Below are 18,664 nucleotides of genomic sequence, written 5' to 3'. Positions count from 1 at the left end.
ATCGTGGGACCCATGCACCAGGGTCCCACGATCGCGTCTGGCTCTCCACCAGGAAACTCCTGCCCTGCCAGAAGCTGAGCCCCCGGTTTGTGGCGCCCTTTAAGGTCATCCGGAGGGTCACTGAGTTAACCTATCATCTCAAACTCCCCACCAACTACCAGATCTCCCTCCTCAGGCCGGGGGATCCAGGTCCCTGATGCCGTCCCCCACGACACCCCTCCGCCTCCCCTGGACATCGAGGGGACCCCCATCTATGCTGTTACGTCCCTCCTGGACTCCCAACGTCATGTGGGCCGACTCCAGTACCTAGTGGACTGGGAGGGGTACGGTCCTGAGGAGTGCTCTTGGGTCCCGGTGGCGGACATCCTGGACCTCAACATCATCCAAGATTTCCGTCTCTGCCGCCTGGACCGGCCCGCTCCCCGCCCTCAGGGCTGTCCTCCTGGCCGGCATCATCCTGCGGCTGGAGCCGCGTGTCGGGGGGTACTGTCACGCCTTATTCTGCTCCCTCCCTCCGGTGCTTGACGTCGCCAGTCTACTAACCACCGGTCCTGGCAATCTACACTACGCACACCTGGAAACCATCATTGCACACACCTGCGCCCCATCGTTACGCACACCTGGACTTCATCATCACCCTGATTACTCTCCCTTTACTTACTCAGTAGTATCAGTCATTAGGTAGTAGTTTTCCTTTCACGTTCAGTACGCTTCTCATGTTTGTTCATTTGTATCGTTTCATTATTAAACTTCTGCACCTGCTTCCTGACTCCCGGCGTATACGTTACATATAGAGATCCACAAAACCTCTCATTTTGTCATACGAAGAAAAGTGTCCCATTGGGGTAGGCACATGACTGTGTCAGAATCATGATATCCAGATTACCTCTTACTGGATGTCATTCCCCCACATAATTAAGTGATAATGCCGGTGTTTGGAGGATATATTGGCACGGGTGTTGTCAGGCCTGAGACGAAGTCGTGCCAATACATCCTCCAAACACTGGCTTCAAGGGCCTTATCACGGGTTGCCAACATATTCATATAATGATTGACATACAGTACCAGTCCAAAGTTTGGTCACACCTACTAATTCAAGGTCTTAAAAAAATATATATATTTTCTACATTGTAGAATAATAGTGAAGATGACAAAACTATGAAATAACACATAGGAATCATGTAGTAATCAAATAGCCACCCTTTGCCTTGACGACAGCTTTGCACACTCTTGGCATTCTCTCAACCAACTTCACGAGGTTGTCACCTGGAATGTATTTCAATTAACAGGTGTGCCTAGTTAAAAGTTGATTTGTAGAATTACTTTCCTTCTTAATGCGTTTGAGCCAATCAGTTGTGTTGTGACAAGGTAGGGGTGGTATACAGAAGATAGCCCTCTTTGGTGAAGACAATGTCCATATTATGGCAAGAACAGCTCAAATAAGCAAAGAGAAACAACAGTCCATCATTATTTTAATACATGAAGGTCAGTCAATGCGGAAAATGTAAAGAACTTTGAATGTTTTTTTCCAGTGTAGTCGCAAAAACCATCAAGCGCTATGATGAAACTGGCTCTCATGAGGACCGGCACTTGAAAGGAAGACCCAGAGTTACCTCTGCTGCAGAGGATAAGTTACCAGCCTCAGAAATTGCAGCCAAATAAATGCTTCACAGAGTTCAAGTAACAGACACATCTCAACAACTGCTCAGAGGAGACTGTGTGACTCAAGCCTTCATAGTCGAATTGCTGCAAAGAAACCACTCCTAAAGGATATCAATAAGAAGAAGAGACTTGCTTGGGCCAAGAAACACGAGCAATGGACATTAGACTGATGGAAATCTGTCCTTTGGTCTGATGAGTCCAAATTTGAGATTTTTGGTTGCAACCGCCGTGTCTTTGTGAGACGCAGAGTAGGTGAATGGATGATCTCTGCATGTGTGGTTCCCACCGTGAAGCATGGAGGAGGAGGTGTGATGGTGTGGGGGTGCTTTGCTGGTGACACTGTCTGTGATTTATTTCGAATTCAAGGCACACTTAACCAGCATGTCTGCCACAGCATTCTGCAGGAATACTACATCCCATCTGGTTTGCGCTTAGTGGGACAATCATTTGTTTTTCAACAGGACAATGACCCAACACACCTCTAGGCTGTGAAAGGGCTATTTGACCAAGAAGGAGAGTGATGGAGTGCTGCATCAGATGACCTGGCCTCCACAACCATTCAACCTCAACCCAATTTAGATGGTTTGGGATGAGTTGGACCGCAGAGTGAAGGAAAAGCAGCCAGCAAGTGCTCAGCATATGTGGGAACTCCTTCAAGACTGTTGGAAAAGCTGGTTAAAAGAATGCCAAGAGTGTGCAAAGCTGTCATCAAGGCAAAGGGTGGCTACTTTGAAGAATCTAAAATATATTTTGATTTTTTGAACACTTTTTTGGTTACTACATGATCGCATATGTGTTATTTCATAGTTTTGATGTCTTCACTATTATTCTACAATGTAGAAAATAGTAAAAATAAAGAAATACCCTTGAATGAGTAGGTGTGTCCAAACTTTCGACTGGTACTGTATTTTCATTAAATATTATTTTGATTAATTCATAGTATTTCATCCTTTTTGTCTGGGGAAGAGAACCCCATACAGTGCTGCAAATAAGAACAAAACCACTGTTACCTCTGTTCTGTACAAAATGTTTGATGTACCTAGCATGTCACGGTAATACATTTCAATAACTCAACTCACAGTTGGTTTGTGCCTGCCATACCGCATATGCCATGCCCCAGAGAGCAGGAAACACAAAGAACACTGGCAGCTGGTCTGGGTGAGGCCTCCAGAACAACAGGGCCATGATACAGGCAAAGTTGATCGCTGCAGCTGTAAGAGCGGTGAGTAGTAAGTGATTTGATTTTAAGTGTGTCGTATAGGATACCAATGAAAATGTTAATGTCTTTATTAGAAAGCTCTTCTTACCCAAGCAAAACAGTGGGGCTCTTCCAGTGTATTCTGCCAACCTCCCAAACATAAAGGAACATAACGAATTTGTGGCTCCAAAACATATCATCGCATATCCAACGTAATGGATTCCTAAGGAACAGGTCACATAGTTCTGCAAAAGAAACAACAAAAGAAGGTCACAAACATAACTTTTAGCCACTCTTCCGTTGGTAAAGAATTCTTGAACGTTGGATTCCTCGAGGCAGGGTAAGAACCATGTATCGTCTCCTCACCTTTGTTTATTCACCGGAGAGGAAACTCTGCTCTGTGGCCTGCTGGAGGTCATTTTGCAGGGCTCTGGCAGTGCCCCTCCTTGCACAAAGGCGGAGGTAGCGGTCCTGCTGCTGGGTTGTTGCCCTCCTACGGCCTCCTCCACGTCTCCTGATGTACTGGCCTGTCTCCTGGTAGCGCCTCCATGCTCTGGACACTACGCTGACAGACACAGCAAACCTTCTTGCCACAGCTCGCATTGATGTGCCATCCTGCATGAGCTGCACTACCTGAGCCACTTGTGTGGGTTGTAGACTCCGTCTCATGCTACCACTAGAGTGAGAGCACCGCCAGCATTCAAAATTGACCAAAACATCAGCCAGGAAGCATAGGAACTGAGAAGTGGTCTGTGGTCACCACCTGCAGAACCACTCCTTTATTGGGGGTGTCTTGCTAATTGCCTATAATTTCCACATTTTGTCTATTCCATTTGCACAACAGCATGTGAAATTTATTGTCAATCAGTGTTGCTTCCTAAGTGGACAGTTTGATTTCACAGAAGTGTGATTGACTTGGAGTTACATTTTGTTGTTTAAGTGTTCCCTTTATTTTTTTGAGCAGTGTATATAATATATATATGAGTTTGTGGACACCTGCTCTTCGAGCATGTCATTCCAAAATCATGGGTATTAATATGTAGTTGGTCCCCCCTTTGCTGCTACAACAGCCTCCACTCTTCTGGGAAGGCTTTCCATTAGATGTTGGAACATTACTGCGTGAACTTGCTTCTGTTCAGCCACAAAAGCATTAGTGAATTCGGGCACTGATGTTGAGCAATTAGGCTTGGTTCGTAGTCAGCATTTCAATCCATCCCAAAGGGGTTCGATGGGGTTGAGGTCAGGGCTCTGTGCAGGCCAGTCATGTTTTTTCTGTATGGACCTCACTTTGTGCACGGGGGCATTGTCATGCTGAAACAGGAAGGGGCCTTCCCCAAACTTTTGCCACAAAGTTGGAAGCACAGAATCATCTAGAATGTCATTTTATGCTGTAGTGTTAAGATTTCCCTTCAAAGTGCTTCTACACCTGCATTACTAGCTGTTTGGGGTTTTAGGCTGGGTGTCTGTACAGCACTTCGAGATATTAGCTGATGTACGAAGGGCTATATAAAAATAAAATTGATTGATTGAAGTAACTAAGGAGCCTAGCCCGAACCATGAAAAACAGCCCTAGACCATTATTCCTTCTGCACCAAATTTTACAGCTGGCTCTATGCATTTGGGCAGGTAACATTCTCCTGGTATCCGCCAAACCCAGATTCATCTGTCGGACTGCCAGATAGCAAAGCGTGATTCATCACTCCAGAGAATGCGTCTCCACTGCTCCAGAGTTCAATGGCGGCAAGCATTACACCACTCCACCCGACGCTTGACATTGCACATGGTGATCTTAGGCTTGTGTGCGGCTGCTCGGCCATGGAAACCCATTTCATGATGCTCCCGATGAACAGTTATTGTGCTGATGTTCCTTTCAGAGGAAGTTTGGAACTCAGTAGTGAGTGTTGCAACCGAGGACAGACGATTTTTACGCGCTACGTGCTTCAGCACTTGGCGGTCCTGTTGTTTCTGGTGTTGCTCTTAGATGTTTCCACTTTACAATAACAGCACTTAGAGTTGGCAGGGCAGAAATTTGATGAACTGACTTGTTGGAAAGGTGGCATCCTATCATGGTGCCATATTGAAAGTCACTGAGCTCTTCAGGAAGGCCATTCTACTTCCAATGTTTGGCTATGGAGATTGCATGGCTGTGTGCTCGATTCTATACACATGTCAGCAACGAGTTTGGCTGAACTAGCCGAATCCAGAAATTTGAAGGGTGGCCACATACTTTTGTGCATATATAGTGTATACAGTGGCAAGAAAAAGTATGTGAACCCTTTGGAAATACCTGGATTTCTGCATAAATTGGTCATAAATGTGACAAACACAGTCTGCTTAAACTAATAACACACAAACAGTTATACGTTTTCATGTCTTTATTGAACACACCGTGTAAACATTCCCAGTGCAGGGTGGGAAAAGTATGTGAACAATTGGATTTAGTAACTGGTTGACCCTCCTTTGGCAGCAATAACCTCAACCAAACATTTTCTGCAGTTGCGGATCAGACCTGCACAACGGTCAGGAGGAATTTTGGACCATTCCTCTTTACAAAACTGTTTCAGTTCAGGAATATTCTTGGGATGTCTGGTGTGAACCGCTCTCTTGAGGTCATGCCACAGCATCTCAAATCGGGTTGAGGTCAGGACTCTGACGGGCCACTCCAGAAGGCGTATTTTCTTCTGTTGAAGCCATTCTGTTGTTGATTTACTTCTGTGTTTTGGGTCGTTGTCCTGTTGCATGACCCAACTTCTGTTGAGCTTCAATTGACGGACAGATAGCCTAACATTCTCCTGCAAAATGTCTTGATAAACTTGAGAATTAATTTCAGCCAATGATAGCAAGCTGTCCAGGCCCCGAGGCAGCAAAGCAGCCCCAAACCATGATGCTCCGTCCACCATACTTTACAGTTCGGACAAGGTTTTGATGTTAGTGTGCTGTGCCTTTTTTTCTCCACAGTGTTGTGTGTTCCTTCCAAACAACTCAACTTTAGTTTAATCTCTCCACAGAATATTTGGCCAGGAGCGCTGTGGAACATCCAGGTGCTCTTTTGCGAACTTCAGACATGCAGCAATGTTTTTTTTGGACAGCAGTGGCTTCTTCCGTGGTGTCCTCCCATGAACACCATTCTTGTTTAGCGTTTTATGTATCGTAGACTCGTCAACTGAGATGTTAGCATGTTCCAGAGATTTCTGTAAGTCTTTAGCTGACACTCTAGGATTCTTCTTAACCTCATTGAGCATTCTGCACTGTGCTCTTGCAGTCATCTTTGCCGGGCGGCCACTCCTAGGGAGAGTAGCAACAGTGCTGAACTTTCTCCATTTATAGACAATTTGACTGATGAACATCAAGGCTTTTAGAGATACTTTTGTAACCCTTTCCAGCTTTATGCAAGTAAACAATTCTTAATCTTAGGTCTTCTGAGATCTCTTTTGTTCGAGGCATGGTTCACATCAGGCAAGGATTCTTGTGAATAGCAAACTCAAATTTTGTGAGTGTTTTTTATAGAGCAAGGCAGCTCTAACCAACATCTCCAATCTCATCTCATTGATTGGACTCCAGGTTAGCTGACTCCAGGTTAGCTGACTCCTGACTCCAATTAGCTTTTGGAAAAGTCATTCACATACTTTTTCCATCCTACACTGTGAATGTTTAAATGATGTATTCAATATAGACAAGAAAAATACAATAATTTGTGTGTTATTTGTTTAAGCCCACTGTCACGCCCTGGCCTTAGTTATCTTTGTTTTCTTTATTATTTTAGTTAGGTCAGGGTGTGACATGGGGGATGTTTGTGTGTTTTTGTCTAGTCTAGGGTGGTTGTATTGTCTAGGGTGTTTTGTAGAGTTCATGGGGTTGTGTTCAGTGTAGGTGTTTATGTAAGTCTATGGTTGCCTGGATTGGTTCTCAATTAGAGACAGCTGTCTATCGTTGTCTCTGATTGGGAGCCATATTTTAGGCAGCCATAGGCATTAGGTAGGTTGTGGGTAATTGTCTATGTCTTGACGTTAGTTGCTTGTGTCTGCACTTTCGTTTTGTATCTTCACGGTTGTTTTGTCTAGTTTGTATTAGTGTTCGTTTCATCTTCAAATAAAAAGAAGATGTATTTATATCACGCTGCGCCTTGGTCCTCTCTTTCACCTAACGACGATCGTGACACCCACTCTATTTGTCTATTGTTGTAACTTAGATGAAGGTCAGATCAAATTTGATGACCAATTTATGCAGAAATCCAGGTAATTCCAAAAGGTTCACATACTTTTTCTTGCCACTGTATATACAAGTACCTCGCAAAAGTATTAATCCCCCTTGGCGTTTTTCCTATTTTGTTGCATTACAACCTGTAATTTAACTTGATTTTTATTTGGATTTCATGTAATGGACATACACAAAATAGTTCAAATTGTTGAAGTGAAATGAAAAAAATTACTTGTTTCAAAATATTATTTAAAAACGGAAAAGGGGTGCATGCATATGTATTCACCTCCTTTGCTATGAAGCCCCTAAATAAGATATTGTGCAACCAATTACCTTCGGAAGTTACATAATTTTGCAATCTAAGTGTCACATGATCTGAGTATATATACACCTGTTCTGAAAGGCCCCAGAGTCTGCAAAAGCACTAAGCAAGGGGCACCACCAAGCAAGCGGCACCATGAAGACCAAGGAGCGCTCCAAACAGGTCAGGGACAAAGTTGTGGAGAAGTACAGATCAGGGTGGGTTATAAAAAAATATCAGAAACTCTAAACATCCCACGGAGCACCATTAAATCCATTATTACATTTTTTAAAGAATATGGCACCACAACAAACCTGCCAAGAGAGGGGTCTCCAAAACTCAAAGACCAGGCAAGGAGGGCATTAATCAGAGTAGTAACAGAGACCCTACTTCAAAAATGGAGTATCTGTCCATAGGACCACTTTAAGCCATACACTCCACAGAGCTGGGCTTTATGGAAGAGTGTCTGGAAGAAAAGCTATTGCTTTAAGAAAAAATAAGCAAAAACATTTGGTGTTCACCAAAAGGCATGTGGGAGACTCCCCAAACATATGGAAGAAGGTACTCTGGTCAGATGAGACAAAAATGTAGCTTTTTGGCCATCAAGGAAAACGCTATGTCTGGCGCAAACCCAACACCTCTCATCACCCTGAAAACATYAGGGTGATGATAGTGGCAGCATTATGCTGTGGGGATGTTTTTCATCGGCAGGGACTGGGAAACTGGTCAGAATTTAAGGAATGATGGATGGCGCTAAATACAGGGAAATTCTTGAGGGAAACCTGTTTGTCTTCCAGAGATTTGAGACTGAGATGGAGGTTCACCTTCCAGCAGGACAATGACCCTAAGCATACTGCTAAAGAACACTTGAGTGGTTTAAGGGGAAACATTTAAATGTCTTGGAATGGCCTAGTCAAAGCCCAGACCTCAATCCAATTGAGAATCTGTGGTATGACTTAAAGATTGCTGTACACCAGCGAAACCCATCCAACTTGAAGGAGCTGCAGCAGTTTTGCCTTGAAGAATGGGAAAAAATCCCAGTGGCTAGATGTGGCAAGCTTATAGAGACATACCCCAAGAGACTTTCAACTGTAATTGCTGCAAAAGGTGGCTCTACAAAGTATTGACTTTGGGGGGGTGAATAGTTATGCATGATCAAGTTCAGTTTTTTTGTCTTATTTCTTGTTTGTTTCACAATAAAACGTATTTTGCATCTTCAAAGTGGTAGGCATGTTGTGTAAATCAAATGATACAAACTGGCAATTTTTTTATTTTTTATTCCAGGTTGTGAGGCAACAAAATAGGAAAAATGCCAAGGGGGGTGAATACTTTCGTAAGCCACTGTACTGATAGATAAACAGTACCAGTCAAAGGTTTGGACACACTTACTCAATCCAGGGTTTTTCTTTATTTTTACTATGTTCTACATTGTAGAATAATAGTGAAGACATCAAAACTATGAAATTACACATATGGAATCATGTAGTAACCAGAAATGTTCTGTTCAAACATGTTATTGTTGAATATCAACGTTACTAAGGAGGGAGGCGAAAGGAAACAGTTAGTCTCTGATGAGGCAGGTCAGCTGCGGAACTAGGGATGAGAGAGGAATTCGACCCCAGGTCAAGTTAACCTTTTCTCAATACAGGGGGTGCTGTTTCCACTTTGGAAAATATCGTCTCCAAATTAAACTGCTTCATACTCAATTCTTGCTCGTACAATATGCATATTATTATTACTATTGGATAGAAAACAATCTCTAGTTTCTAAAACCGTTTGAATTATGTCTGTGGGTGAACCAGAACTCTTTCTACAGCGAAAATCATGACAGGACATGCGAAGGTCAGAAAAATAGTCTCTGTTCTCAGATCAGTTTAAAGCTCTGTGTGTGCCCTATGGATCGCCTTCCCCTGGATGTCAGTAACCAATGAGAAGTGGAATGGAGTCTCTACGTATTTCTCAGAGTTTATAAAACGCCATGGAGTGACATGTACGTTCTTTTGGACGCTCGTCAAGGCGCAAGAGAGGACATCAGAATGGCATGCTCAAAAGCTCTCGTTATCGGGCTAAGATATATCCGTCTGTGATTTAATTCGATATAGGTGTTAGAAACATCATAACGAAGTTATTTTAAACCGATTTATATCAGTTTATGCGAGTATATTGCTATTTTCGGAATTTTCGTAGTATTGCGCTTTGAGGATTTAGACATGTGTGTGCCACGTAGCTATTGTTAGCTGCTAGTTCCGAAGTTGAAGAGGACGTTTTACAACAAAGCAACGATTCTTTTGGACAAAGGTCACCTTGCCCAAGATACTGATGGAAGCTCGTCCAAAAGTAAGAGCTATTTATGATTTTATTCCGTATTTATGTGGAAAAATGTAAACGCATTTGTCGGCCATTGTTGCGGCACTAGTCTGGCTGTAACGCAGTATGTCTAGTAACGTTAATTTTAAAAATCTAACTCAGCGGTTGCATTAATAACTAATGCATCTTTCATTAGCTGTCCAACCTGTATTTTTTTTGTCAATCTAATCGATAAATAATCGTAAACTTAGGTGCCTTTCCAAGATGGCGCCGGCCAGAATGCATGCCATGTTTTGACAGATTACATTGCATAACCACGATTTGTGATGCTAAATATGCACATTTTCGAACAAACTCTATATGCATTGTGTAATATGATGTTACAGGACTGTCATCTGAAGAATTCTGAGAAGGTTAGTGAAAAAATTAATATATTTTGATGGTGATAACGTTATCGCTCTTTTTGCCTTGAATCAATGCTGGGGTGATGTTAGCTCATGTGGTATGCTAATATAACGATATATTGTGTTTTCGCTGTAAAACACTTAGAAAATCTGAAATATTGTCTGGATTCACAAGATCTGTGTCTTTCAATTGCTGTACGCTGTGTATTTTTAAGAAATGTTTTATGATGAGTAATTAGGTAATACACGTTGCTCTCTGTAGTTATTCTAGTCGCTTTGGTGAGTTTTGTGATAGTGGCTGCAATGGTAAACTATGATTTATACCTGAAAAATGCACATTTTTCTAAAAAAACATATGCTATACCATAAATATGTTATCAGACTGTCATCTTATGAAGTTGTTTCTTGGTTAGTGGCTATATATATCTTTATTTAGTCGAATTAGTGATAGCTACTGATGGAGTAAAAAACTGGTGGAGTAAAAAAAGTGGTGTCTTTTGCTAACGTGGTTAGCTAATAGATTTACATATTGTGTCTTCCTTGTAAAACATTTTAAAAATTAGAAATGATGGCTGGATTCACAAGAAGTGTATCTTTCATCTGGTGTCTTGGACTTGTGATTTAATGATATTTAGATGCTAGTATTTACTTGTGACGCTATGCTAGGCTATGCTAGTCAGCTTTTTTACTGTGGGGGGTGCTCCCGGATCCGGGATGAGTACCAAGTAAAAGTTAACAGATGAAGTGAAAAGAAACCTCTGGGAGGGGGGCCAGAGAAGCCCATCACAACGACCCTCCTACTACAGTTCTATCTCAAACACATACATTTCCAMACCCACGAAGGTTCTAGCATCAGGCAGGGCCATGACTACACCAGTGAGAGGAATCAACTAAGTTCCTGCCTAGCAACATGCCTAGCAACATGTATCAATCCAAGATGTATCGGCTGTTGACCAGGACCAACCCTGCTTAGCTTCAGAAGCAAGCCAGCAGCATACCACCCTGCATACCACTGCTGGCTTGCTTCTGAAGCTAAGCAGGGTTGGTCCTGGTCAGTCCCTGGATGGGAGATGAGATGCTGCTGGAATTGGTGTCCTCTGGTCTAAAAAATATCCCAATGCCCCAGGGCAGTGATTGGGGACACTGCCCTGTGTAGGGTGCTGTCTTTCGGATGGGATGTTAAACGGGTGTCCTGACTCTCTGAGGTCATTAAAGATCCCATGGCACTTATTGTAAGAGTAGGGGTGTTAACCGTGGTGTCCTGGCTAAATTCCTAATCTGGCCCTCAAATCAGCACAGTCACCTAATAATCCCCAGTTTACAATTGGCTCATTCACCCCCCTCCTCTCCCCTGTAACTATTCCTCAGGTCGTTGCTGTAATCGAGAATGTGTTCTCAGTCAACTTACCTGGTAAAATAACAGATAAAAATAAAAGTAAGGAGTTGACCCCACCTAGTAGGAGGTTATAAATATATGTGCTTGTGTAATCATACCTTGTCTTTGCAGCTATATGGCCCAGTGGGTGGATAAACTTGGTTTGAGCTTTTCCTAGTCATCCGTTTGAGTTTTTACTCTGTTTGTTCGGAACCTAACAGCCTCATGACAAAATGTGTAGAATAGCATTATAAAACTGTAGAATATCAGGAAATGTGCTTTAAAACTGCAGAATCTTCTCTCAGCCTCATGGCAAAATGTGAACAAAAGCATGCGATGAGCTATAAAACCACATATTTTTTTCTCTGCCCCATGGCAAAAAGTGTAGAGTTGAGGGAAATTAGCTTTAAAACGGCAACATTCTCTCTTTGGACCATGGCAAAATGGTGGTGGGGGGGGTAAATGCAGTATTATGGCCGTGTCAACCTGTAACACTGATAGTAGGTTCTTACCAATATAGCAGCCGACTAGTGTCCAGACCAATTCTTGTGCTGGTCTTTTGGTCATAGAGTTTACATTGATATCAACGCACACACCTGCACCACAATATTGTAGATCTTCCTCAGAGATGTCAGCTAGGAGAACATAAAGATATCATTATGATAGATGGTACCATAGAGGATGGTTGGGCAAGAACACCTCTCATAATGTACACTGCACATGATGCATCTCATTCACTTTATCCTAGTCACCCTTTAACTTACAAATGCTACTACTTTCACAAACAAGTTGCATTTGTTCTGTGTGTGCGTGTGTGCATACTTGTGTGTGTGTGTTTGTTTGTGTGTGTTTGTGTGCACTTGCTACTTACGTATATCTGTATCTGAACCAAATATCAACGACGACATGAGGTTTCCCCATACAGCCGAAGACTGGAATATCAAGAAAAATATGCCAAAGTACTTATTGATAACATCCGCTGCTGCCTTGTTTTCTTTAGGGGCTTGCAGGTTGCCGCAGATGGTGAGAAGGGTACACTTGGCTGACCATAGTGGAGAACCTCCCATACCCAGGATCACAGAGGTGGGGATCAGAGTGTACCTAGAAGAGGACAGATTAATATGGTTAGCATCAGACACTGCCTACAGTTTGTAAACTAACACAGCTACTGACAGGCCAGTCCAGGAAGCATAGCAGAGAGGGATAGGATTCATACCATGTGTGTAAACAACTTTGTCGATGGACACTACTTTCACATAATTAGTTTAATTTACTCACAGAGTACTGAAATAATCCCAACTCTACTTGGTAACAACAAGTTAATATATGTGTACTATGCCAAATGTTTTACTCATTGAGGTAGGGAGGTACATGATTAGTTGTATTGTAATTTTGCTCTTAAATCATGAAGAAGAAACACAGCTTGTTGAAAGTTGTAAACAATGAAGGTCTGAACAGGTTTTGGACAGTTTGCTTTACCATCCTGGATAGAGGTTCCCAATTGAATAGGTCACATAGCAGCCCATGCCGACAACAATAGTCCATTTGCAGCCCAGGTTTTTGATGAGAATGGGTGTTAGGAACATGGGTGACAGGATGATGGAGGCATAGATAACACTGAGAGATGTCACCCCCATCCCATCCTCGGCATTCAGACTGCTCTGTAACACAGGAGAGGGATGGTGCCATCAATTATCAAGAACCAGAAATTGCAGTGTTGAATTGTACCTTAATATTCAAGCAATCGTCTATTTAATGATCGACACGACAGTATCTTGAGTTACCTGTAAACTCTGAAGTCCTCCATAAGCTGTGAACAGAGATAAAAATCCAATGGATACCAGCAAAATATTTTTCATATTTCGGTCTATCATGTCTGCAACGTGAATACCTTAAAGGTTTGGCTCTATGAGAAAAGTATATTCCAGATTACAACTCCACTGGACTGTTGTCAAAGCAAAGTCTTAGGTAAAACCACTGAGCTTTTATATAGTGAAGCTGGTTAAATTGGGGACAAAGTTCATCCCGTTCTATAAGCTGTTAGATATGTGTCCTCTGCTGAAGAGCTCTTACACAAAAATCCTGGAAAATACATTTCATTTTAAAATGATGTTTTCCAGGCCTGGAAAAGCAGTGGTGGAAAAAGTACCCAATTGTCATAGTTGAGTAAAAGTAAAGTTACCATAATTGAAAATAACTGAAGTGAAAGTGAAAGTAAAAGTGAAAGTCACTCAGTAAAATACTACTTGAATAAAAGTCTAAAAGTTTTTGGCTTTAATTATATTTAAGTATCAAAGTAGACCTATAAATAATGTCAAATTCCTTATATTAATAAAACCAGAAGGCACGATTTTCTCGTTTTTCTAATTTACAGATAGCCAGGGGCACACTCCAACACTCAGACATAATTTACAAGCAAAGCATTTGTGTTTAGTGAATCCACCAGATTAGATGCAGTAGGAATGACCAGAGATGTTATCTTGATAAGTGCGTGAATTGGACACTTTTCATGACCTGCTAAGTATTCAAAATGTACAGACACCCCAAAAAACGACTTATGTAGTACTTTAAAGTATTTTTACTTAACTAGCCTACTTAACACCACCGTGGAAAAGTTTTGGGAAATGATCCAATCCGATTTTTTTTGGAAAAGTCATGGAAATTAATAATTTCAGAAATTTGAAATTATTTAGGCACTGTGTTAAAATATTTTATCAATCAAATCAAAATCAACATATAAACCAGGCTCAAAAGGGACTTTAGCGCGTCTGTTGTGTTTGCGCGCATCTGTGCAAGAGGAGTGGGCCGTTGCTCAAAGAGAGGGAGAAAGTCGGACATTGCAGTGGCAGGCAGGTAGGTAGGCCTAGTCTATAACATATGATAGAGAACAGACTTATAGCTAGGTAGCCAATTCAAAACATATATTGTACCCTATAGTTAACTGTTTAGCTATTATTACCATGATTCATGTTTTCGTTATGTCCCCAAAAAACTTCCAACGACACTCGAGAATAAGGTCATTCAAAGTTGATTACATTTTTTGAACGATTCCGATTATTCATTTAAACACTTTTTTTTGGACGAAATTAACAATTCACTTGGTCATTGTATTCGGGTTCAATCGCGGTGAATAGAGTTATGTGAATCAAAATAATAATTTCTGAATTGCGAACAGTAATTTTACGAAAAAATATTAGATTATTAAATATTAAATATTAATGTTACGATCGTCCTGGAAAGAAGGTGACCAAAACGCAGTGGGGTAAGTGTTCATTATAATTTAATAAATAACCTGAACACTGAAACAACAAAAACAACAAAGAGAGAGAACGAAACGAAACAGTTCTGTCTGGTGCAACAACACAAAACAGAAAACAACTACCCACAACAAACAGGTGGAAAAGGCTACCTAAGTATGGTTCTCAATCAGAGACAACGATAGACAGATGCCTCTGATTGAGAACCACACCCGGCCAAACACACAGAAAAAGAAAACATAGAACACCAGACATGGAATGCCCACCCCAACTCACGCCCTGACCAAACCAAAATAGAGACATAAAAAGGATCTCTAAGGTCAGGGCGTGACAATTAAAGCCTTTCTTTTGGATTATGTGGCTTCAAAACTTGTTTTGTAGATACTTCCAGTTGATTTGCTTCATCCAATGTATGGGGCAATGCAACTCAATTGCTGCTAGTCAGCATGCAAAGTAAACACTTCTAAGGTAGCTAATATAAATATGACTAAACTAGAAAAGGTACATTTCCCAAAGAAAATGTGTGTTCTTGTTTCTGCTGAATAGAAAGATTTGCAGCCTACCATAGCCAATAGAGCTTTGATATATTGAAGGGGCAAATTATTTCAAAAGGCATGAAACGTATTTGATGGTAATGTCGCAATGTTCTACATCAACCATCCTCCAGGAAAGCTAATGGGTGTGCAGACCTTTATTCCTAAAGGGCGTGCAGGCATTTATTCCCCACTAACAAACCACATTGTAGAAATGAGCTGCTCAACTGGACCTTGATAAACTGTCTCTGATATGTTTGAGCAGGGCTTTATGCAGAGCCTGCACACCCAGTAGCTCTACAGACTGAGAGTTGACCACATTTTTTATACAGTTGCCTAACAGTTATTCTACTTTGTGGGGGGTTGAGTGCCTTGCACAACGACAGGAGATCGTACTTGGGATCACAGAGCAGCCTCCCAGTGTCGACACCACATACGCTTACTTTTTGATATGTAAATATCGACGCTGCCAATTGTTGGTCATGAAAATTTGGTTAAAACTCATGAAGAAGTCATGAAATTCCATCTGTCAAAATGTGTATGAACCCTGTCTTATAAATAAACATTGTTATCAATATTATAGGGAAAGCATCCCTGGGCTGTTTGCTTAACTCCTACAATTTCCTGGACCAGAGGCTTAGTGACATTAGATACTGTGTGTTTATTTAATTTAACCTTTATTTATCTAGGCAAGTCAGTTAAGAACAAATTCTTATTTACAGTGACGGCCTAGGAACAGTGGGTTAACTGCCTTGTTCAAGAGCAGAAGGACAGATTTTTACCTTGTCAGCTCAGGGGTTTCAATCTACCAACCTTGCGGTTACTGGCCCAACGCTCTAACCACTAGGCTACCTGCCGCCCCACTGTTACCAGTATTACTGGTAACAGGGTTGGGGTCAGTTGAATTGAACATTCTACTTGAGTGCACATTTTTGGGTTTGACCCCAACCCCAAGATTTAAGTCATTAAATATGAATTGTGAAGTTGTCAGTATTTTTAGATTTACTTTGCTCTGTTTCCCTTTCAAGCACATAATAATCACAGTTTAGTTCAGCTGTGCATGAGGAATGCATTCCACTCAAACGAGATACCAGGGTGCAAAGGTTAACTGATAGTTATGGAAAAGCCGAAAACGTAAAACATCATTTGTTTTCTTCCTTATTGTTTTTGTAAAACTAACTTTTCAGTGCTCAAAAAGAACTATGGCAATAGGTAGATAATTCAAATAATTGTTTATCCTACTAATATCACATATTGCCCACTACAGTACAACTGACTGTGTCCCACTTAATGTCAACAAGATATGTAATGCGTGTGTCACGTTCCTGACCTGTTTTCTATTGTTTTGTAYGTGTTTAGTTGGTCAGGGCGTGAGTTGGGATGGGCAGTCTGTGTTTGTTCTATGTGGGAGTATGTTGGTTTAAGGGTGACCTGATATGGCTCTCAATTAGAGGCAGGTGGTTTTCATTTCCTCTGATTGAGAGCCATATTAAGGTAGGTGTTTTCACACTGTTTGTTTTGTGGGTGGTTGTCTTCCGTGTCTGTGTCTGTGCACCACACGGGACTGTTTTCGGTTTGTTCGTTTTATGTAGTCTATTCCTGTTCGTGAGTTCTTTCGTGTCTTTATGTAAGTTCCATGTTCAGGTTTCGTCTACGTCGTTTTCTTATTTTGTAAGTTATTCAAGTGTTCTTCGTGTTTCGTCTTTATTTAATAAATTCATTATGTCATCATACCTCGCTGCGTATTGGTCCACCGATCCTTCTCTCCTCTCCTCGTCCGAGGAGGAAGGAAGAGCTAGAGCACCGTTACAGAACCACCCCACCAACAAAAGATCAAGCAGCGGTGTAACGGGAGAAGGGACAGCGCAGAAGGAGGAATGGACATGGGAGGATATTTTGGACGGTAAGGGTTGCTACAACATGGGAGGAGATTCTGGCTGGTAAGGATCGCCTCCCATGGGAACAGCTGGAGGCAGCTCGGAGAGCGGAGGAAACCGGAGAGAGGAACCGGCGTTATGAGGGGACGCGTCTAGCACGGAAGCCCGAAAAGCCCGTGAGTACTACCAAAAATTTCTTGGGGGGGGCTAAGAGGTAGTGGGCCAAGGGCAGGTAGGGAGACCTGCGCCACTTCCCAGGCTTACCGTGGAGAGCGGGAGTACGGGCAGACACCGTGTTACGCAGTAGAGCGCACGGTGTCTCTTGTATGTGTGCATAGCCCGGTGCGGGTTATTCCACCTCCCCGCACTGGTAGGGCTAGATTGGGCATTGAGCCAGGTGCCATGAAGCCGGCTCAACGCGTCTGGTCTCCAGTGCGTCTCCTCGGGCCGGCTTACATGGCACCAGCCTTACGCATGGTGTCCCCGGTTCGCCTACATAGCCGGTGCGGGTTATTCCACCTCCCCGCACTGGTCGGCGACGGGGAGTATTCAACCAGGTAAGGTTAGGCAGGCTCGGTGCTCAAGGGAGCCAGTACGCCTGCACGGTCCGGTATTTCCGGCGCTACCTCCCCGCCCCAGCCCAGTACCACCAGTGCCTATACCACGCACCCAGGCCTATAGTGCGCTTCGAGAGGTCAGTGTGCCCTGCCCTGCTCCCGCACTAGGCTTGAAGTGCGTGTCTCCAGTCCGGTGCCTCCAGTTCCGGCACCACGTACCAGGCCTACAGTGCGTCTCAGCCGGACAGAGTCTGCCGTCTGCCCAACGGCGCCTGAACTGTCCGTCTGCCAAGCGCCGCATGAACTGCCCGTCTGTATTGAGCCTTCAAAGCCGCCTGTCTGCCATGAGCCTGCAAAGCCGCCCGTCTGCCATGAGCCAACAGAGCCTTCCGCCAGACAGGAGCCGTAGAGCCTTCCGCCAGACAGGAGCCGCTAGAGCCTTCCGCCAGACAGGAGCAGCCAAAGCCTTCGCGACAGGATCAGCCAGAGCCATCCGTCTCCGCAGCGCCATCTGAGCCATCCGTCTCCTCAGCGCCGTCTGAGCATCCGTCTCCCCGCGCCGTCTGAGCATCCGTCTCCCCAGCGCCGTCTGAGCCATCCGTCTCCCCAGCGCCGTCTGAGCCATCCGTCTCCCAGCGCCGTCTGAGCCATCCGTCTGTCCCGAGCCATTAGAGCCGCCCGTCTGTCCCGAGCCGTCAGAGCCGTTAGTCAGTCAGGAGCCGCTAGAGCCATTCGTCAGTCAGGATCTGCCAGAGCCGCCAACCCAGAACAGGATCTGCAGAGCCGCCAACCAGACAGGACTGCCGAGCCGCCAACCAGACAGGATCTGCAGAGCCGCCAACCAGACAGGATCTGCCAGAGCCGCCAACCAGACAGGATCTGCCAGAGCAGCCAACCAGACAGGATCTGCCAGAGCCGTCAGCGAGCCATGAGCGTCCAGAGCCGTCAGCCAGCCATGAGCGTCCAGAGCGTCAGCAGCCATGAGCGTCAGAGCGT

At 43.4% G+C, this 18,664-nt stretch overlaps 1 pseudogene; it reads right to left on the bottom strand.

Annotated features, from left to right (window-relative positions):
• Nucleotides 1-2,606: 2,606 nt before the first annotated feature.
• Nucleotides 2,607-13,318, bottom strand: LOC111954096 (protein unc-93 homolog A-like; annotated as a pseudogene).
• Between the last annotated feature and the right edge of the window lie 5,346 nt (nt 13,319-18,664).

Source organism: Salvelinus sp. IW2-2015, linkage group LG28 (genome assembly GCF_002910315.2).
Source record: "Salvelinus sp. IW2-2015 linkage group LG28, ASM291031v2, whole genome shotgun sequence".
Taxonomy (NCBI): Eukaryota; Metazoa; Chordata; class Actinopteri; order Salmoniformes; family Salmonidae; genus Salvelinus; species Salvelinus sp. IW2-2015.
The sequence above is the reverse complement of the archived record's forward strand: the minus strand, read 5'-3'. Positions and strand labels throughout refer to the sequence as shown.